Here is a 23156-nt window from a genome sequence, read left to right on the forward strand (position 1 = left end):
AACAGCTCACAGCTAAGAGCACAAAATATTGCTTCTGCTGCATTAGTATTTAAAATTTATTACTGGCTTGTCACTTTTATATTAAGATTTGATTTTCAGAACCTTTCCTTTTACAAAAAAAAATCTTCATATGCTTCTACGGCTTGTATTTTGCCAGTATGAAAAAAAGCCAATATTTAAGATCAGTGAAGTCATATTTAAGGGTTTCATTTTGAAAAAAAAAAGTCTTAACTGTAAAAGATCTCAAAGAGCAAACAGTGAGGACGTCACAAATATAGCAGGTAAAACAAAATACTAATTTTCTTACCGGGTGTAATTCCTACCAGTTTATTATTTCCTACCAATGAACTTAATAAAAGTGAACCACACTGCAGTCATATTAATTTTCTATGGAATAAATATGAAATAGCCCATAATTTAACAAATCTCTATTCCCTCATTTCACTCCCTTTTTTTTTTCTCCTCATTTCCTGTGTCTTCTAATACACCAAGAGTATTCATCACTCCTACCATTTTTCCTTTTATTCTTCCTTTTCATTCTATTTGTGCTGCCTCCAAGATCTCCCTTCAACTCATCTCAGTCCCCCCCAGTGGAGTAGATAAGTCCATGCTGAGCACTCATTTTTGAGTTTCTCTCCTCTCTGGCCCAGAAGGATCATCCTGGGCCATTAATTTTAGTTGAAGTGCTATTATAAAATTTAATAAGTATGTCATATACATAATTCCTATTTCAAATCCCATATGACTGTAACAAAATAGAAGGCTGGAAGCTCTTTTAATGGAGAAAATAAAACCTAAAAATAAAATAAGCAAAATAGCTTTGCTGCTTATGTATACAGTCCTTACAAGTTCACATCAGTAGTTTAAAACAGAGAATAATTTTCTACACTGCAGAAATTGTCAAGCTCTGGCTGCAGCTGTTCATCTGAAGTCTCTGCTGCCACCCCTCCCATCCACTTCGTCCCTTGGACCTGGGTTTGTTCAGCCATCCAGTGAAATGAAACAGGAATATCGCTGTCTGTCAGCTACGCTGGTTCCACATCCTTTGTGACCTTAAAGTGATGAATCTCTACACCTTCCACCTCTGCAGGTGGCTTTATTTCTTTTGAACAAACCTCCACATGACCAGCAAACACCTTTATTTTGACAGACTGCCCTGGGTTCACCTGGGTACTGTGAACCAGCTTCGACAGAAACCCAGTCAGGCTGCTGCCATGTTGGGCTTATCTTCACCTATAACAAATGGAAGTTTTTGCAGGCTTTTGCCCACAGCATCACTTTTTGGATGCCTCTCACAGCAAGCTGAATTAATGACAGCATGCACTGTTACTAAAGCAGGGTTAGCTTAAAGAATCCCTTCCATACCCAGTGGCTTCCATCTCTCTGAGAAACCACTGGATCAAAGCCACCATCTCGCACAGCCTTACTATCCACAATACTTAATATCCACACAACTACTAGTTAAGATACTATTGCCTTTCAGATTTTAGGCTTTGCATGCTGCAAAGCACTCCAGATCAAATGTTCTGTCTGCTTCACGTTTCCCTGGAGTCCAGGAAGGGCTGGCAAACAGCACTGTTTGGGTCACAACCACCAGAACTGATGTCTGTGACTCTCAGCTGTGCAGCCCCAGTGCAGTGCTGGCCACAACTCAGCTGCATGTGAAGTGTGACAGAGATCTCCCTTCTGGTCCCTATAACCTTTGTAGAAAACATGCGAAGCCAGACTGGCATGACCTCTAGCATTTCACTAAGAAGAAGGTAATCTTCAGTGACAAATTTTCTCTTAATTACATCTACAGATCAAAACTTTCTAGTTCATCTCTATCCCCATCTGCTTTCTCCCCAGCTATTAAAGTCTGCAGCTGTTCACAACCCCTTCATAGTCTTCCTCATGTATCAAACCTTTTCTTGGAGCAGAGAGAAATAAGGAGTTCAAAGCCAATAAAACAATTTGTTGCTGCAGGTACTGGCACTGATTCCCTTGCACTGACATCAGTACTTGTGTGAATCTGCAGTGAGCTGATGCAGAGGTCTAAACTGACAGAAAAGTAATCCTCTGGGAAGCCTTTGCAATCCCACAGATTTTCAGCAGCAAATTCCCTAAACCAGCATATCCTGCTGAGTGAAGGTGTTGATGCAAGAGAAGGGGCAGACAGCACTCACCTACCCCTCTAGATGACAATGAGCTAATAGAACAACTATACACCTGATCACAAAATTCAGTCCTGTACGTATACTGACCATACAAGAGTGGCTGTTGTGGTTTCTCTCAGAGAACATAGAAATTTAGGACAAATGAACTATTAGTACTTAAAATCTCAAATAACATTGCACTAATTCAACAAATACATAAGCATTGCACAAAGCAAAGTCCAGCATATTGCACTCTTTAGCTTTCCCACAATTCAGGTATAAAAGGAAGGGGGTGCTTAACACAAACACTCGGTTATGTCTTACCTAGAAATACAGTGGTTCCAATTCACATTCAAAAATCCAAAGAGGTGATGCTAAACATTCAACGTCCGTCTGTCATGAAAAACATTCAAGATTACACTTGGGATCACTTTGCTCTTCCCTATCTCAATTCTGCAATGCAACTTTCTAGCTTAAAAAAGAAATTTCCATGAGAAATGGAAATTATTCTATTCAAAGTGAAATTTGTAACATCCAAAAATTTTTGTAGTAATACCATTAAAAATGAAGCTGGGCTGAAATGATCAGGTATTCAAACTAGATTTTATTCCATATAATTCTGCTGAACAGATTCAATTTAAGTTGGATTTTATAATAAGCTGTTGCTAAGACTGGTACAGCCAAAGGAAAATAATGTGCACTGGTAATGGTATGCATTATATTAAGAATTAAAAGATATAATAATGAAATCATGGAAATAGGAATAGATTTCCAAAACATTTAGCAATTTAGTATAAAGGCTATATTTATGTAAAACAATATTTATATTGAAAAAAGTCCAGTTAAAGCAGTTCTAAATTCAGAAAATAATTTTCCAATCTTTTGAAACTACTGAAATAAAGAATGTAATTTAAATGCCCAATAGTGGTCATTTCATTTTGCAAGTATTGAGGCAGGGGAGGCCACTAGAAAAACAAGGGGACCGGCTCCTTCATAAGGTTCTATAGGACAGCTATTTTAATGTTACTTTTTCAACTCTCTAAATAAAATAACTTAAGAGAAGTGCAAGCTTGCTCCCAAAATAATAGTGAAGGTAAAAAGGAAAATAAATTCCCCACAGAAAAGCTTGGAAGTGAACTTCTGTTTTGACCATAACCTCAATAATGTTAATGTAACTACACAAACACTCTTCCCAAATATTCAGTTTCACTGTCCTCACAATCTCAGAGGTCAAGCTATCCGGTTCATAAATCAGCTTAATTCAGCTTAATTAAGTTTTGGCTTTGAAAAACACATGGTTGTGTTTCTGGAGCTATATTTATAAACATGTGACTAAAAACTGGGTTTAATCTAATTATGGATTTTTATTCATTTAATTTCCAAATAGTAACCTTGACTGCCGCCTGGAGAGGAATTACCTTTTGAAACTCAGGGGTGGTGCAGGGCAGATTCGTTTTTTTCCTAAAAAGATGTTCCTTACTGCAAATTGTAACAATTCATTAAAAAAGATGATTAAATTATATCAAAATGTAACACTAATTTCCCAGTAGAACACCCACACAGGGAACTAATTAGCAATAGCTCCTCTGTGTAAACAAATCTTTGTACCAATTAGTAGCCAGTCAAATCAGGAAACTCCCTTTCTCTAGGGGAAAAACATTTTTTTTTTAGCATTGCTTTACTTTGCTGCTGGCTGCAAATTCTCTCCAGTTCTGTAGCAATGCATGGTATTTACAACTTATATTTCAGAGAGTTTGATGGGAACTTGGTCAAGATTTGGAAAAAAAAAAAATGTCAGTAGGAGACCCATAAAAATTACAGAACCAGGACTTCAAAAGGGATGTGAACAAATCCTGCTCTCTGCCTAAGCCAATTCTGTCCCAAGGGTTTACCCAGACCAGAACAATAACAGTGAAATGACTCAAAACAAACAGTGGAGTAAATGAAAAAAGTACATGGGAAGAATTATTCTCAATTGTTGTTCTATAATGAGAAAAGCAAACAAATAAAAACCTCAAGGCGAGAATATTATGCCCAGATAGCATTCTGAAAGCATCAGTGAGGTGCAAGAATAAAACTGCATAAAGGATGGTATTCAAGGGGGGCTGAGTGTTCATTTATCATTAATGATGTTCAAATCTGCTCAACAGCTGTTCTGTGCAAGCCTGAAAGTACTAGAGTTGACTCTTACCTTGTTGAGGATGATCCAGAGCCTTCCCAATACTTAGACAGAGGCTGCAATCTGTGAATTTTAAAATTTATTTAAAAGGATTGTTATCAATGAAACAGTTTTAATTACTGAGTAAAAATCAGAAAAGTTACTTAAATGCCTTCAATAGAGAATAACTTCCCTTTTTTCAAAAGCAAAGAGCACTCTGCAAGGTGTCTTCTACTGTGCATTACTCCCAGAGCCAAAGGTCAATTAATCTCATACTGCCACACACCAGGGTAGTGAACTACTGTTGCAGGAACACCTCAGGACAGGGAAAGGACTGGCAGCACCTCACAGAACCCAGAAACCCACCCTTTCCCATAGAGAAGTGATGTAGTAAGAGACAACTTCTGACTCTCCAGTGCTACAGGACTGCAAAACCCAGCTCTAAATACCATTGTTTTGTCCCCTTACCTTTTGACCCAACAACAACAAAAAATGACAGGCCTGAAAGACTCTCTAATTCCAGCATTGATTACATTTATATAGAAAAACTAAATTTTGGAAATAAAAACCCATCAACTATCAAGGAGAACCTCCTTTTCAGCTGAATTATAAAATTACAAAACTTTTGCAACTTATACAGAATAGCTATCCCTCAACACAACTTAAGTAGTAACTACGACTGAATTAGCTTTTTAATCAAATACACACAACATTCTGGAAGTCTGCTTTTTAATCTTTTAAAGAAGTTATCTCAGATATCTAAATTTCTTTCAGTATAAAACAAAATGAAACACAAAATCAAACGGGATGTAAAAACAATGTCAGTGTAATTCACAGGGTTAATGTGATTAGCAGGTATGAAAGGGGCATTAAAAAGAAGACTACGAACAGATGCCAGGAAGCATTTCTTGTTCGTGAGCAATAACTGCACGGAATGGGCTGCAAGGCAAGTTCACTGAGGTATCACATTTGGATTGAGATGCCATTGAGTGGGAAAGCCAATGCCATGGAAGGGAAGGAGGATAAACTACTCTGAAAAGTTTAGAGTTTCCAGTTTCATATCTTTAAAATACTCCTTTTAAAGTGGAGATAAACACCCCAAGATTGGTATCAAGAGTTTTCCATAGGAAAGCTGAGGGGAATGAAGAGGAACAACAATTTAATGAGTTTAGAAAATAACTAAATATCAAGATACTCCTTACAACACTGTTACATAACCACAGGGTGAAGAAACATATTTATGAGCAACTGCTCCTGTCCTTGGGAGAATTTGTGAGTCAGAAAGAAAGTAAAGTGATCATTTCTTAAACACCAGCCTGATAAAAATGGACTGAAATAAATAAGGCACTCTTTTCTACTTTAGTAGAAACCTTAATGCTGCTTTAAGGGAAGGATATTAACAAGGAGGTATCACATATTAACACGAAAGAGAAAATTCTCTTTTACTACTTTGGCAAGATCCAGCAAGTCAATTTATTCAAGTTAAAATGCATTTATACAATGAAACATGGGAGTCAGTTCAGTTCCCTCAGTGTAGTAGTCTGGGGGACCTGCTGGGAATAAAGCTTATTATCCACCTAGGGATTTGAGCAGTCGTAGTTCACAACCAATTTGACTTAAGGAAAAACACAGCTGCTATTTTGAAAGTTTCCTGCTGTGTAAGAAATAATTAAGGCTGTACAATCAGTATTCAAGTAAGCATAAATAGCAAAGATGTTAAATTAATTCTATTTGGAAATAAAGAGTTAAGTGAAGCTGCATTACAGAACAGAATACATAATGTAGTTCAAAGGCAAAAGAGAAGAGTTAAATGAGATGAAGTGTGCATCAGAGGTCAAACTCTCAATCCTAAATATGCAACCACAACATTATTTCATGTTTTAAAGTCCTTTACTCAAGAAGTAGAAAGTAAAAGTTCCAAAATGAAGCAATGAATTCTATTCTGATTTAAAATACAAAAAAGGAGCAGCAGCTGAACACATCTATGTGTAAACTGAAAAAGCACAGAATCATTAAAACTTCTACTACCAAGCCAGTACTATTTAAATATTACGCAGAAAAATGCGAGAGATGTCAATGGCAATATAGGTAATTCAGGGCTTAGAGCATCCTGACCTGCACTTCCAATTCTCTCCCCACACAACCCTCAAAGCACAAACTGCACCAGGAATTCCCAGCCCAGGGATGGCACTCAGCCTTGTCACTGTCAGTGTGGGGACTGGGAGCTCAGTTTCTGATTGCTGGACCACTTCCAGGTGGAGAAATACATGACAAGGTTACCAAGAAGCCTATGCCATCCCAGCAGCTATTCCTCGTGTCCTGCAGAAGCGAGGTGGTGAGACAGATGGCTGTGCTCTACTGACTAGAGTCAACCCTTGAGCTGTCTGTTGGACCAGACACTGTTAAGTCATTAGGATGCTAATAGCTTTAACACTGCTTAAAGTAAAAAACACCCACACACAAAACTTCACACCCTACAGTTTTTGCTAAATATAAGGTTAGACTTGCACCTCCCTGACAGGAGGCAAACAGACAATTAGAAGAAGAGGGCTGAGACATCTGCTTAAGACAGGGATTCCCCAGGGAAAAGCTAAGGATCATGCCAACTCAGGTTTGCACTAGCATGTTGCTACTGCTCCTTTAGCTAACAGAAGGCAAAGCTTAGGCCAGGGATAAATTTTACTCTACTGCCAGGATATACATCCTCTGGTTGAGGATGTTGTAGATGCCATCTGCTTAACATTCAGTTTATTCATTTTGATTTAAAATGCCAGGCCATAATTCTTCAAATATATTCTTTTTTTTAAAACAAGTGCTTTCAAAATGGCTGATTATACTTGTGTATTCCCTGGGGCTTGTCTTATTAAAAAAAAATGAAACTCAATTATTCTATGATTTTAAGTTGCTCTGGCTTATTTTTCCTGCTTTCCAGACAGCTTCTCACTTCCAGGCTTGAAAGAATTTTTCTTCTACCTTCCTAAGCACACAGTGACAATGCTGCCACTGCCTTCCCAAAGAAGCTGCTGAATCCCAGCTTCCTGGAAAGCAGGATCTGTGGCCACATATATGTCAAAAAATAAAACAGACCAGGGCACACAGCCACGTTCTGGGCTTGGAACCAGCAAACATGTCACAGCTTGTAGCTGGACAACTAAAATTCTACTCCTTCATACAGCCTGGCCAGATCCAAACAGCCTTTTGGAAATGGTCCATCGTGTCTCCTAACCCCAGAACTATGCTTGGGCATTATCTGGGAGAGTGTTAGTTGGCATAGAACAAAGCTGTGTCATGAGAAGTACTAAAAATGTAACAGTAGAGTTGCATGCCATATCCACTTCTCATTTAGTTCCTACTATGAACGTGCATCACAAATACAGTACCCAGTTGCTTCTGGAGAACATAATTTTTAGAAGTTAATTCCATAACCAGCCAAATGCATTTCAGAATTAACAAGTCACCCTCACCTAGGTGGTTGTTGCTTTCAGATCAGGGGAACAGAACCACATAAACATAAGAGCTGAGCATTTGTGTTTCCACAGGTGTCATAGGCAACACAAGTGAAAATTTGCACTCTCTAGGTTTTGGAGCTTTTTAATGTGTTCAGATGGACTGAACATGAGCATCTGATTTCTTAATTTCGGCAAGCCTGGATTGCTGCCAGTAGAACATTGGCCCTGTCAGTTGGTATGAAGTGGGCATAGCTCTATCAACTGCATCCCAATGCACAGCTGAGACTCTGCTTCTCCAAGCTTCACCCACATCGTGGTGATAGGCAGGGAAGAAATTCATCTTACAAGATCAATGCTTACAAGCATTTTAAGAACAAATCTTTTTTTTCGATAATTCACAAAGTTATGTATGTCTTCACAAATTTGTTTCTTTTGTTGAAGTCAGAAATCAAATTAATGACTTAAAAAAACTTCATGCAAACCTGAATTGTAAGCACTTGCCCTTATTTTTCTCAAAAAGGAACACAATCAAGAAGTTCTTGTAAACACCAGAGAGGCACATAAAGCCTTCCAAAGGAAAACACAACTAATGTGGTACAAATCTGGATGTAAATATTGTACTTGGCCAGAATTACTGTGTGTAAAACTTTGTATAGATGTGATTATGCAGTGTCATAGGGGACTGAAAAATCATCGTGACAGTACCAAAACATAAAACCCTTTCACAACTGCTGACCTACAGATCATCATCTTCAGTGCCAACTCCTTACCTTGGAGTCTTAAGTGCAATGGTATTGTATTTCGGGTTTCCATGGCAAGGTTTTGGTAGTGGGGAGGGCAGTGAGGGGGAACAGGACAGAATGACACAACTCACCACTGGCTAAGGACAAGCCCATCAGTGATGGTGGCAGCACCTCTGGGATAACTGAGTTAAGAAGGGGGGAAAAAAATTGCTGCAGAACAGCAGCCAAAGAGAGAAGTGAGAGCATGAAAGCAACAGCCCTGCAGACCCAAGGTGAATGCCAGAGGGGCAGGAGGTGCTCCAGGCACTGGAGCAGAGATCCATCAGCAGCCCACGGTGAGGCAGCTGTGCCCCTGCAGCCCATGGAGGCACAGGGCAGAGCAGAGATCCACCTGCAGCCCATGGAGGCACAGGGCAGAGCAGAGATCCACCTGCAGCCCATGGAGAACCCCATCCCCGAGCTGGTGGATGTCTGAAGGAGACTGTGACTCTGTGGGAAGCCCCTGCTGGAGCAGGCTCCTGGCAGGACCTGTGGCCTATGGAGAGAGGAGCCCACACTGGAGCAAGCTGTTCCTGAAGGACTGCATCTTGAGGGAGGGATCACATTGGAGCATTTCATGAACTGCAGGCCATGGGAAGCCCTCATGTTAGGAAAGTTCATGAAGGACTGTCTCCTGTGCGAGGGACCCCATGCTGGAGAAGAAGAAGAATGTGAGGAGGAAGGAGTGGCAGAGGTGGGCTGAACTGACTACAACCTCCATTATCTGTCCCCCTGTGTTGCTTGAGGGAAAGAAGTAGAGAATTTGACAGTGAAGTTGAGTACAGGAAGAAGAGTAGGGTGGGGAGAAGGTGTTTTAAGATTTGGATTTATTTCTCATTATCCTACTCTGATATGATTGGTAGTAAGTTAAACTGATTTCCCCAAGTGAAGTCTGTTTTGCCCATGACAGTCACTGATGAGGGATCTCTCTCTCCCCTTATCTCAGCCCACAAACTTTTCATTATGTTTTCTCTTCCCTGCCCAGCTGAGGAGGGCAGTGACAGGGCAGCTTTGGTGGGCACCTGCCATCCAACCAGGGTCAACCCACCTCAGTATTGACAAAACTGCTTATTACTCTGTAAAACCTTGAGCACCCATTTATAACTGTTGGGATAGCAGCTGCCAATCTGGTCCAGTGGGTCCATCTAATAATCCACCTAATAACCATCTGCTCCAACCTAATAGTCCCAGATGAACTCCTACACTCTGATTTACCAGTGAATACTTTAATTGTAGTGTCTTGAACTACAGGTACAATTTCAGCCTTCCAAAGAGATGAAAAGATGACAAATGTATCTCAACAGTGACATCAACATTCAACTAAAGACCATTACTCCAATAAACCATAAAACCATCAGATGTTTCAAGAAAAACAACCAAAAGTCTAAAACACAACAAAAACCCACCCACATATGTGAAGTAAAAAATTTATTAAATGCCAGTGATGATAACACTGCAGGCATGAGACAGACATCTGTTTTTCAAAGATTTTGGCCTACACCCTAGTTCTGATGTAAAAAATCCCCAAAAACAACAGCTAGAGAGAAAAAAAGAAAAAATTACTTTAGATCCATAATTAGTATGGTCCTTTTGCTCTTTTCCCAGGATACCTACTAGAAAATGGTGATGCTAGGAAATATAGGAAATGACTGTTCATTACTAAGATCTTAATTTTCTCCAGCTCCCTTTGGACTCCTTGACAAAATGCTTCAATTCATATGAAAGTACAAGTTTTGGTTGAAGATCTCCATTTTTCATAGTTGTCAAAGAAAAAAGTCTGGTTTGCACAGACACATCTATTTTGCTGTGATTTCTAAAACATCTTGTGTTGGAGTGAGCAAGAAGAGAGACATCTGATTTATATGCCCCCATGTCAAATCGCTTCACAGCATCAGTAAATAAAGGGAACGTGCAAGGCTGACTAAATCCAAGCCGATCAATACTGTGAAACATTGACTCAGAGAGGGCTTTGAACACACACACACACAGGACTTTAGCTGGCAGCATGGGTTGGACTTGACCATCCTGGTGCTTCCTCTGCACTCTGATGTAGAATCAAACACCACCTAGTAACCCATGCCAGAAACTGGGTGGAACTCTTTAAAGTTGCTAATTGCCTAAAACTGTAACCCTCGTCAGTGGGAGGGCTATGCTTTTTGTCAGAATATGTCAAAGGAACTCTTGCTTTATTGTACACTGAGAGTCACTGAGACTGCAGAGTAAGAGAGCTCAAACGTTTTGTGAAAAGGCACAGAGCTGTCCAGATTTGATCTCTGAGCAAGTCTTCAGAGTATCACCCAATTAGCCTGTTTTCTGGAAAAACTGGAGATGAAGATTTTAACAGTGCAAAATTAAGCAATGAATTCAGGCATGCCTACCTACAGTCACTGGCACGAGATGGGAGAATACCACATACAGTCATTCCTTAACAACCAGCAGGAAAGTGTCTGCAGGTTTGAAGGATAGCCTAATCCCTAAGAACTGAAGTTATCTCCTTTCCAAACTCATTTATATCCCTTCCCTTCAGAATCTCTCATCCATGCAGAAAAGAAAAAAAAAGAAAAAAAAAAGTTATTATAAGAATGAAATGCTTGATTTCAATGTCAGTTAAAGGAAATACTACCACATACTTTGCTAGTAATACCACATTAAACACAGAAAGCAGAATGTTTTGTACCACGTACAAGAAACAAAGCTACCTGAATAATTTCCCCCCCCCCGTGCCCCCCTCCCTCTGGCCCCAACCTCATCTTGTGATTCTCTCTAAAGCGAGTCATATGGCAGCACTTTTCTCCTTTTATGGGCAAAAAAAAAAGGAGAAAGGAAGTCAGCAGCTGAGCAGGACTGCACTGCCACATGAATTAAGCAGCCCAGAGTTGTGCTGCTCCTCTTGCATCCCTACCTCAGTGCTTTATGGATAGGTACTCTCAGAGAGGGACACTATGAATCAGCTTCCACTTAATGCATATATAATTACATGTCACTGAGTGTTTCACGCTGAACTCGTCACCGCAGCATGCATTAGAAACCAAAGGATAGAAGGCATGTAATATATTTGCATTTGCTTATCTACCATCTCCTTCCTTTGTCTGAATGTCCTGTCAATAGCAGGAAAACCTCTTCTTTGGGAAACAGCTGTAGTGATAGTATGACACTGAGCAGCAATAAAATTATAGTACTTTCTACTGCAAGAATTTACGTGTCCCACACTGCCCCAGTGACTACCACCCACATCCACCTCGATCCTTTTTCTCAGCAGCTCTACAAGATGGAAGCTGGGAAAGTTATTAGTAATCCAGTTTAGCAAATCTGTCGCTTTTTTTAAGAGAGAGAACTGTGGAAATTTCATTAGCTTAATGTTAGGGAAAGGTAAATAACATACAAAATTCCCTATGTATCAAGAATAAAAGCCTTGTTGTTATTTTATCCATGGAAAGAAAGGAATCATTGTTTCTGCCTCAATAACTAATACTAAACAATATGAGGACTCACATCCATAAACAGCTATAGTATTGAGAAATTATAAAGAAACACACCTCCTCTCCATGCACAGGTGATGGGATCAAGAATTTGTAAGTACTCTCATGTCCCACCCAAGCACAGGCAGCAGCATCCATCAGCCAAAGCACCACAGTGTGCATATGGCCACAGGCAGGACACCTGCTGTGAGTCTGGGAACACACCTGACAGCCTTACAGGTACCATCCCTGAGTCAGAGCCACCCTGCTTTCCTCCAGCTCTTTATGGGCCCTCATTCTGAGTTTTATTTGACTATTACAACTTAATTTTACTACTAGAACTTAAACTTTGACTACTTTGTTTGGAAATTATGCTGAAAACAACTGAATTCAATTACATGAGCTATGTTTGCTGGGTCACAGCCCACACTTCAAAGTTAAAATGTAGATAAGCATTTCCAGGGTCAGAGGCCCTGTCCTCAAAACTTTTTTTTCTTTTTTTTTTTGGTTTTTTTTAGGAAGGAAGCAGTCTGCCTGGTTATCAGATTGTTATCAGGTCAGATCAGATGGCCAAAACAGCAGAGTTCAGTAAGGAGTTTAAAATTATCCCATCATTTTTTGAAGTCTAGCATTGCTATTACACAAAACATGGAACTTGTTAAATATATGTATATAAGCATATTTCTTAAAGATAAACCATATACTCCTTAGAAGATTTGAAGTGTTACCACAGTTTATTTAATTCCCTATTGAAAATGTTGTTTCTTTATAAACATGGACTATTTCTTTTAAAAGTAGTATTTTAAACCTGTAGGTGTCCCTTTGCCTTATGAATAACTTAGAAGACGCTGAATAACAGCAACCGCCAAAGTACAAACACTTTATTACAATTGTGGTGACTCAGACTGTCAGGATTTGGCAGCCCACAGTGCTCCTCAGCAGCAGAACAAAAGGGGATTTTTTTTGGCAGTTTTACTTTTAGTTCAGTAAAGGACAACATGATACTGTCTGTGCCTTAATGAATCAAAACCTCTGTAAAACAAAGGCGTAAGTAGTCAGACCCCAATCATTTTCTGTCTCACAGTATAAAAACGGACAAACATATTACCTGTACGTGTAGGACCTCTAATATGTGTGCTCTGTCCTTGTCTTTCAGGGAAAAAAATAAAATTAATAAAAGCAGTAAGATTATCTAGTTATGGAAATACACATCAGTTCTACAGGCAACACAGTCCCAAAATACTTCAAGATCAGGAAATATTTTCTGTTTTCCTGTCGAATACAAGAGACGTTGATAAAAAATTCTAAATGGATTTCACCTTCACTAACTAAAAACATGAACCCCATAGACCTAAGCATTGCACTATAGTAACACAATCTCTTGTATTCAGAGCATAAAACACATTTTGAGCGAGACTCATTTCCCAACACCCCCATCACAATCTCATCTGGAACAGCAAAACTGTCCCCGCAGTAATTGGTGTTACAGAGCCCTGCTGCAGCACAGCCTTGTGAGAGGGTGAGGGAAGTGTTCCAGTCAGTCCTACAGGGCTTTTATGCTTTAATAATAAAAACATAGGGAAAACGGTTACAAAATATCAGAACCCATTTCCTCTGCCACCATCAATTATTAGGGAGAGGACTTATTCCCAGAAGCTTTTAAAGATGCCAATATCCATCATGAAATCTGTATCTGAAGAAGTCGCCAACTGCCTACAGATGATCCTTGAAGCAAAACACTGCAATTACAGAGCAATACAGCACAGGGAGTCAGACCGTGTGTATGTGGGTGGGACAAAGTGTAACAGACAAAATTAGACTGTTCCTGGAAATACAACATAACAAATTTAACAGTCTAGCCTTCTCAAATATGAAGAGATTTCACAACTCTGAGAAATGTTATAGAATTTTCCCCTTGCCATTGTTTCCCTCCCCAGTTTCCACAGCATTATAGCAATGCCCTCTGAAAAATTAGGACCAACAGATCACCCACACCAAATAAATACTACTGTATGTCTCCTATGGAGGCTATTTAAACACAATTCTGGAACCAATTTACTGGAGATAGAATCATACGGATCAGTTATCAGAGAAAATCTTCCTTCTTCCTCAGTCAGTTCTGCTCTGTAAGTGGCACTACCACTCAGCATTTCGATACCAGCTACAATCAGTAATGAATTTTTGCCCCACAGCTCCACACCATTATTAACATGCACAAGAGAAACCAGAAGATGAACTTTCTCCCCTCTTCCCAGAAAGCCATTAACTCAAGCTAACCTTCCAGATTTTATCTGGGGCAGCTGCAAAATGAAAATTGTAATTATCAAGCTAGATATTAAAAACACAAAAAAAAAACCCAAAAAGCAGGTTTGCTTTGAAATATCTTTGAAAAACATTAAAATAACCCCTCCCTCCCACTTCTCAGTATAACCACATTCAGCTTAAGCAACAATAGTCTTAGGACTCTACTGGGCTCAGTTCAGCTGCAGAGGCAAATAGTACTGAGCTGTTTTAAAATATCCCAGTAGGTACTCCAGGACGTGGGCCTATGCAGGACATGGGTTTTCCAGCCTCCTTGCATCTGCTAACCAAGTATAGATGCAACAGACGTTGCAAAGCATCTCATCAAAGAAAAAACATTTACACTGGACAACTGAATCAAACCAGACTCAAATTGTGTCCTAAACCCAAAAGACCTTCTCTGGAAGTCCTTACTCTTGCTGAATTCTGGCCTTCATCCCTTCAAAATCTATACTCATCATAGATTTACTAACCCATATGAGTCTAGAAGCCCAAATTGGACTCACAGGAGAATTTTGAGCATGGCTGCAACATATTTGGGTATATAAGGGAAAGTAAGATAACTCGGATAGCAAGCAGGAAGCCATCTAACCTAACAGGTAAGAAAGTTGTGAAGGCTCTACCTTAAACTGATGTCACCTATTCCTGGAAGCTCAAGAGGTACCTATGTTATTAAAAAGGGTTGTAAAACCCTCAGGCCTCTCTAGAAGCAAGATACAAAGTCATTCCTTTCACAAGCTCCCAAGGAAAGGAGTCATGCAATTTTGAAGTTTCAGATGAGAGGACAGGAGCATGCCCTTAAGCACCACCGAGCTATTTAAAAGCATCAGGAAAGCAACCACAGAGGAAGTAGAAGTGGGTGGTAGGCTCTTTTCAGGTTGAGAGACTGGCTCTCAACCACATCTCTGCACACCAGGGTAGTGCCCTAAACCACAGGCTATTGTCTGTCCTAAGACTATTCCTGCTGAAGTTATGAAATGGAAAAATATTTACTGGATGAAAGAATGAAACACCTATAGAAACCAGGTTTCTCTCACCTGAATGCTTTAATCACAGAGCAGGAGTCATTCTCCCTCTGGCCTAATTACTGTTTTGTTCTGGGTATTTTTCCAAAGGTTGCAGGTTAAATAAAGGACAGCTTATGACACACTGTTTCACTCTCTCGGGAAGAGGGTGATGTGAGCTCAAGGTACTTAAAGCTGAAAAGGACAGAGAATAAAGTGTCACACAATGAATATGGGATGCAACTAATGCACCATAAAACATGAAGACAGATTAACATCATTGCAAATGCTTCTACTCAAGTTTGAGTAAATAGCTTACACTTATTTCTTAGCAAAACAAGCTTTTCTAATCCTGAGGGAACATTCCCATCTCTGGATGCCAAAGGCAGTGAGGCAGGAAAGAGATTCCACTCTCCAGAACAGCCTCGGTGGTAACAGCTATGGATGAATGCAGAATGGAAGCTCTGTGCATCTCATTTTCTTCACAGTAAAAATTGTAGAAAAGTGTGCTTTCAGACACGGGTTTTAGGACCATCAACCTCAGCTTTGAGGCATCTAATTGTAAAATAGGCCACTCAAATAATTTATGATTTCAGGCAGTAACACAGCAGAGAGAAGGATTTCCCCCCTGCCCAAATGCCATAAATTATATATAAGAAAGCTTCTAACAACTATTTAAATTTTAAGTTAAACCTTTGTGTATCAGAGAGATACAGGACAGTACAGAATGACTTTTATCTAAAATAAGTCTACACATTCCCTTAAAACACCAAACCACCTCCACGGTGTTATTATATTGTGTGAACTTACACTCTGCCATCCCGAGCTCACCACAGAAAAATGGGATGAAACTCAAGATTCCAGTATGCTCCATGTCATATTCTAGACATGACAACTCCCATGCTGTATGGATGCTATGGATACTCTTCACCAGGCCTGAGGAACACGTGTTCATGAATCACATTTATTAACCCAAGACTTGAACTAAACCAGACTAGCACTTATGACAGGCACACATAACACCACAACCTGCACTGCTACTGGAACCTTCAAAATTTACTTTTCATACATTATAAACATAATCAATTCCTTACACAGATTTACTCAAAGATAATCCTGGGACTTATGCATTAGCTTCACCTTTTGCGCTGCTGATATCCAAACCATGTTGTTAAAAGTCTACCTGTCCACGATGAAAAGCACTACAGAAGTACTGTAGTGGACAGGAGGGGAAAAAAAAAAGGTAATATACATAAAGAAGTCCCTCAGAGCACTGGTTTTCTAGTCTATTGACAAGTTTATAAATTAGACAAGAGTAGTTTAGTTGTTAGCATGCAAAAGTAACCATTCCTGAGTTAAGGTAAGGCTGACTGATGTTTAACTAAATCTCATGGTTGGTATCCTCATGATGGCATCATTTCTTAACATTTTAAACCCACAATACTAAATACAAAATCACTGCTACCACTTTAAATCAAGAACTTGTATTGAGCAGTATGTAAAGACAGAAAATTAGGCACATTTTTCATTTTAACTAGAAGTGAGAATTGGAATTTTATGTAAGTAGAAGAATGGTAAATTCTGGGTACTTCATAAGAATTAGGACCTGTACAACTCAAATCAGTCACATTGCGCTCATTATTCACATGAGTGCAGAGCAGCATCTATTACAATTTTAATTTAAACAACAAAATTCAAATTTATGACTGCATTTTTTTGCAGCTCTCAAACTGCCCCATATATTAAATATTTTAATTCATGCCTCTCAAACTGTTTTCTCTGATTTAGTGTTACTGTTTTGCATTCCTAGATAACATGAGTAGAAAGCACTGCTAAAAGAATGATTGATAATATTGAAATGGATCCAAATACATACTGAATTCAGTACAGAGGAAACACTAAGAGGTTTGGCTGCTTGAAATTAACATATATTGTTAGCATCCATACACCGCTATCCACTGATGTTATAGGTCCCAGTAACATAACTCAGTTTGTCCCAACGGGATTTTAAAAGGAGACTTAATGATGTCTGGATCATACATAGGGTTTGGATATAGAATAGTATTTTTCTAGTTTGTATAAAATGTGAACTGAATGATTAAGTTCGTGTGCTATTGCATGTAATATGCATCCATTCCTAAAGAATGCCAGTAATTCCACAAAAATAGTTTACAGTTTCTCAAAAAACTCTAATTAGAATGGCATTTGGAAGTAGATAAAAATATGACAGAGGTCTTACTTATAGTATTTGTATACCTACAAAATATTATTTCTGTCCAAGTATAGGAATTTTTATTCATCTAAATAACATCTAGTATTTTTGACAGACATCTTAAGCTCATTTTGTATATCACATAACCTGGAAATCTGCAACATATTGCACATGCAAATCCTCAATGTCTTTGTAAGGCTGCCATACTGCTGAGGACAAGATATTTCAGCCTGACAAAACAGCGTCAAAAATGATGTCATGAGGACAAGCTAAGCACACTAACAATGAATTATCTTCTCACCACTGTAAAATTCACTAATAGGCTCACTGTCATGGCAAAATGACATCTGACGACAGTAACTATGCAGTAGTATCCAAGATGATCACCATTTTTCCTTTCTTACTTAATCAAGGAGGTTTTATTCTAATTACTGACATACATTGTCTTTTTAATCGCTTGTGGTTTGTTTATTTTCAGTTTTTAATAAAGAGCATAAGTTCACGGGCCAATAAACAAAGCATCACTGCAAAAGCAGCAGCAGAGGAGGGTACTGGAAAAGTACACAGCAGAATAAAATAAAATATTGCAGAGTCTTTGAGAAACTGTATAAGTACTCAGAAAGCCTTGCTTATACTTGCCATCGTCTACATCAAGTGAAACTTTAAAGACCAGCGGTTAAACAATACTACAGCAGTTCAAACTGAAGAATTTTATTCTTAGTTGCTACCTTATGCTTTTTATAAAGTTAAGTCAAACCTTTCATGATGTTCCCATAATCTGTAATTTCATTTCATTATAACATAAAGTCTACTGTAGGAAGTAGTAGGACTTTATCATTAGTTTTTAATTTGGGCCTTGTGAGATGGGGGAGCGGGGGTATTACAGGAGAGTAGAAAGCAGATTTAAACACAAGAAATTACAAGGTTTATTTTTTAAAATTACTTTTAAAAAGTACATTGCTGATGTAACAGTCTTCCTTACATTTCATAGAAATACGAAAGTTACCGTAACAGAGAAAAGGGAAGTATCAGCTCAGTTCTTCCCTGTGTAACAGGAGTTGGGGTATTTTTGTAGAGCTGTGCTGAGCATGTGAAAATCTTTGCCCACAAGGCAACCTCATGTCACGACAGCATTTCATTCCAAATCTCCCCACCTAAGAGTTCACTGCCAAAGCAATTTTCATTTTTTTCTGGCCTTGCAGATGATCAAAACAGAAGGAGTAAAGCAAACACATCTGTCCCACTTAACCTACCCTTTCCCCAAACACATATAAACTGCCTTTAGAACTGGTAACAAAAACAGATACTCTGTATGGCAATTAGAGACTAGGAACAGGCTGGAAACCAACTCACATCATCACCCTCGGCAAGTTATTAGCAGCACCACTGAAAGCCTGTACAGTTAAGTGACTCGCTGTGTTGCCAGTGAATTATGGAGCATTCGATTTTGCACAGTGGCGTAATGTATTACTGAGACCTTAGCAGAACAAACCCCAGATTGAAAAAAAAGTAAAAGTAAACGGTCTTGGAATCAAATTAGGAGAAAAACAATAATAGGAAGAATAGATGCAACCGAGCTATCTGTTCACTGTAACACCTCCCAACATGTACAGCGATTCAAACGAGATGAATGCAGCATTACAGAGCCTGTCTTTCATCTCCTGTCTAGATACATCCCTCTGGAAACACCACGCTTATGGCACCCCGCATCCAGCAACCACCAGCAGCTGGAACAGAAAGTTTTCGGAGCAATCAAAGTTTGACGCTTAATCTCCCTTTGCCCCGCACCGCACTCAGTCCTGCCAGGCACAGCGACGCGCTGTCTGACCGACAGCCCGGGCCAGCGCGGAGCTCCGCCGGGCTCCCCCAGGCCCTGCCGCGGGCACAGCCGGCTCCCGCACCGGCGCTGCTCGTCCCTGCGGCCGCGGCGGCTCCGGCATCCACCGGCGGCAGCAAAAACCCAGAGGCGCCTACCCGGGAGAGCCAGTGGCCGGGGAAGCGTCTCCCCGGCTGGGCGAGGCCAATCGGGAGCCTCCGCTCGGGCTCGCACCGCACCCGATGCCTCTCCGAGCGGGGCTGGGGGCGAATCCGGCCCCCCGGCGCTCACGGCCCCGGGGCCGCTGGCAGCGCTCCGGGGCCGGCGCTTCCCAGGCAACAGTTGGCTGTGTCCCTCCGCGTCCCCCCGCCACCGCCCGCAGCCCCCGCGATGCGAGGGGCAGGGGCACCGCGGGGAGGGTGACCCGGGGCCGGAGAGCGGGCACAAAGGCGGCTGCGGAGGTTCAGGGGGCGAGGGGAGCGGAGAAACTCCGGGGCTGCAGCGCGCCGTCCCCGCCCCGCCGCGATGCGGGGGCGCCGAGAGAAGGAGCGGCAGAGGTGGCTCAGCCCCCACGCCGTGCAGCCCCCGGGGCGGGCGGCAGCCCCCGTTTCCGACGTGCCTCCCTGCTCTTACCTGGGCCGCCCGTCGCCGCTGGCCGCCGCAGGTACCCTCGTCCATCCCCCGCCGCTGCCTCCGAGTCAGCCGCCGGCGCTGCGGCGCGGCCCAGCCCGCCCGGCCCAGCGCGACGCTGGCAGACCCGCCCCGCCCCGCGGTGGCTGCGTGCGGCTCCCGCCGGCGGCCGCCCCGGGCGCGGCTCCCCGGACCCGCCTCCCGCCGCCGCGGGGCGAGGCGGCCTCCGACGGGGATGAGGATGGGGATGGGGATGGGGATAGGGGTAGGGGTAGGCGTAGGGATAGGGATAGGGATGGGTCCCCCACCCAGTGCAGACCGTACGCAGGGACGCCCTGGGTCCCCAGTCGGCGGGTCGGGGCGCTGGGGTGTCCGCTCAGGAATCAGTGCAGGGGTGCGTGTGGCTGTCACCCGCGCTGCGCCCCGCCGGGGAACATCGGCGCTGACCCAAACCCTCCCCGTTTCGTAGAGATTCCATCCCCCTCTCTGCGGTGGCCTCTGTTTCGGGGTGGGGGTAGGTGGGACGGGACGGTGTCTGTACAAACGCTGGAGTTCGGGACTTCACATACATTTTCTTTTTTTTTTTTTTTGTATTTCTGGCTTTGCAGAAGACAGCGCTTCCTCAAGACGTCAAAACCAGATCTGAGCCCATTCACAGCTCGTGAAAATACTTTGTACTTCCTCTTGCTGTGCGGAGGGTTAAATGAGGTTAAAGTCGCCAGAACGGCTGTGCAGCACTCGGTTTCCCCCTTCCCCAAAAGCCAGTCTGTGCGTCATTAACAGCAAGAAAGAAAGCAAGAAAAGAAAAACAAAACAAAAAAACCTACAAGTGACAGTATTGGGAGTACAGTACAGAAATATCTTCTTATTTGTTCATACCAGGGCTTTGCTTGCTGAGCTCTTTAATTGTGAGAAGCTGTGATGCTGACCACAGAGCTATCACAGCTCTATGCCTGTGAGCCTGAGAGTTCACAGCTGCCTCCTGCCTCGGGCAAATGTGTTGAGGAGAGCTTTGTGCTCCGAGAGGTGTGATTCTCATGAATAAGGCAAGTTTTGGAGCGCTGTGAGAAGTGGAGTGGTTTGGTGGAGCTATGAGGATGTAGGGCCTGTTGCTGACTTGACCCTCTGGCCTGTCACTCCCTCTGATCAAGTACCCCAGAGCAGCATCACTTCCATGATTTAACTGCTTCTCTTTACCCAGGCTGGATCCAGATGTCCTTGAATTGTTCTTTTTTTGGTCTGAAAATTCCAAATTGTCTAGAAAATAATTCAAGTGACATACTTAGTCTATTAAAAGGCTGTGTGTCTGTTGCTGTAGCACATATTTAGTATAGCTACCCTTTCAGCACCCAGCTTAGTAGAACACTGAGCTGCTGGCTTGCATTTTTTACCCACGAGTCTCAAAGTACTTTTTAAAAGAAGTAAATAGCATTGCTCCACTTTCAAGTGGGAAGAACAGTCACATGGAAAACTTGAACCAGGAGAAAGAACTGAACCTCAGATTCCCAGCTAGCAACGTAATGTCCCCTTTTAATTATTTTTCTGGGGCATGCATTCTGACTGCTTTATAATGGTCGTGTCTTTAACTGGATACTTTTACAAAAGAAGAGGCAGCTATCACCCATCTTTTGGAAATATTCTGACTCTATGACCGCATGCTATGTATGCTCTTAAGTTGTCTGCACTGAATGCATCAAGGACTTAGCCAGAAGAATATTTTTATTCTGCATACAGATAATATTTAGGAGTTAGAAAAATCCAACTTTTAAATCCTGCCAAAACAAAGGGACTGCTAGATATTGATGATATGAACTGTAGAACATCTACATGTAGTGTCACATACTACCATAAGAGTGAAGTTGATCAGCCTGTAGGGGAAATGGCAGGCGAGTGATAGATTTCAGATTCTCAGCTTTGGACGATGACGTTGGAGACCAGAAAACAATTGTTTAACTGGCTACTGGCATATTAGCCAAGCCACAACTGTATGTGTGAAACTGTTATCTTAGTGCTTGTGTGAGACAAATTCAGTTTGTACACAAAGAGATCAGATTCCTCAATAAAGTAATTTCTTATCACTTAGACTCTGTGAGTGATCTCACATATCACCTAGTTTTTTCTTTGAAGAGATTCAGGATACCCATAAATTTCTGGTTCATCTCTACCAGTGCCATCCCAATACCTCAAGCACCCTAAACTTTTTCAGGTGAAAGGATGTGCTTGCCTTTATGAGGTGAATTGTGTGAATAGAAAAGACCTTCATATACCCTAAATCTGGGTATACAGACACCTCCATTTCTTAGACAATAATTAGGTGTCTAATCTCCCATTACAGGCAGTGCTAAAGTCCAGGTCTGGTGCTTTCATGAGGTTGTTTCACACATCACAAGAAGCAGGTAGGCACTTATGCTCAGTTCTCTGGTGAGAGGTGCAATGGGCCAGCCAGTAATGGTCTGTGTTATCACAGCTTAAAGCTACCCCAGTCCTGATCCACGGATGGGATAAGCACAAACACCCAGAGATTTTTAAGTTACCCTTGGGTATCTTGCCTTATTTTCTACTGGTCTTCCAGAAGCACCTGTAGGTCCTGTGACCTGTAGATGTAGCTCAGAATGCCCATTGCTAAGTGCATCTGTCATCACTGCAGTGGATATTTAAGTCACTTAGCTAAAGACACCTGCTGACAGACATCTAAAGTTTAGGAGTCTGAATCTCACGCTGAATCCCATCCAAATCGATCTGCAATCTGAAATCTGAGGAGATTTTAACACATTTTATTTCACAGTTATGACAATGTATACACAACCATTTGCCATGGCTCAACTGGGGCATAGCAGCATAGCAGCAATCTCTGGATTTTTTAGGTGCTGGCCTTATAATATCTGCTGAAATTTGAATGGTGACATAGATTCTTTTTTTAAAAAGGAATGATTCATAAAGTCATCTGCAATAGTGGCAAATACTTGGTTTTTTATTTACCTGGAACAGTGTTGTTTAGTCTTTTGTAGAGTATGGTGCCTTGCAAGTCTTGAAACTCATGGCTTTATGCAGAATTGCATTCAAAATCACCTGGATGCAACCAGCAGTCTCAGAACAGATGGGCACATGAGTTTTCAGCTTTTGATGTTTAACTTGCTAGGCAGAACTAATGTATTTATCTAGCACTTTTCTCCAGTATTACATGTGGGAGTATATTTGTAGAATAAAAGGA

The 23156-nt window shown here is 41.3% G+C and overlaps 1 protein-coding gene across 1 annotated transcript in view; it reads right to left on the bottom strand.

Annotated features, from left to right (window-relative positions):
* The window catches only part of CYRIA (CYFIP related Rac1 interactor A), a 52767-nt gene extending 32689 nt beyond the window's left edge, over positions 1 to 20078 (bottom strand). The window contains exons 1-3 of the mRNA XM_082277025.1: positions 19949 to 20078; positions 4327 to 4377; positions 2460 to 2528 (exon numbers count right to left, since the gene is read on the bottom strand). The gene's annotated coding sequence lies outside the window, so the exon portion shown is untranslated. The remainder of the gene's footprint in view (positions 1 to 2459; positions 2529 to 4326; positions 4378 to 19948) is intronic.
* Between the last annotated feature and the right edge of the window lie 3078 nt (positions 20079 to 23156).

The sequence above is a fragment of the Coloeus monedula genome, assembly GCF_965178545.1.
Source record: "Coloeus monedula genome assembly, chromosome: 2".
In the NCBI taxonomy this organism is placed as follows: domain Eukaryota; kingdom Metazoa; phylum Chordata; class Aves; order Passeriformes; family Corvidae; genus Coloeus; species Coloeus monedula.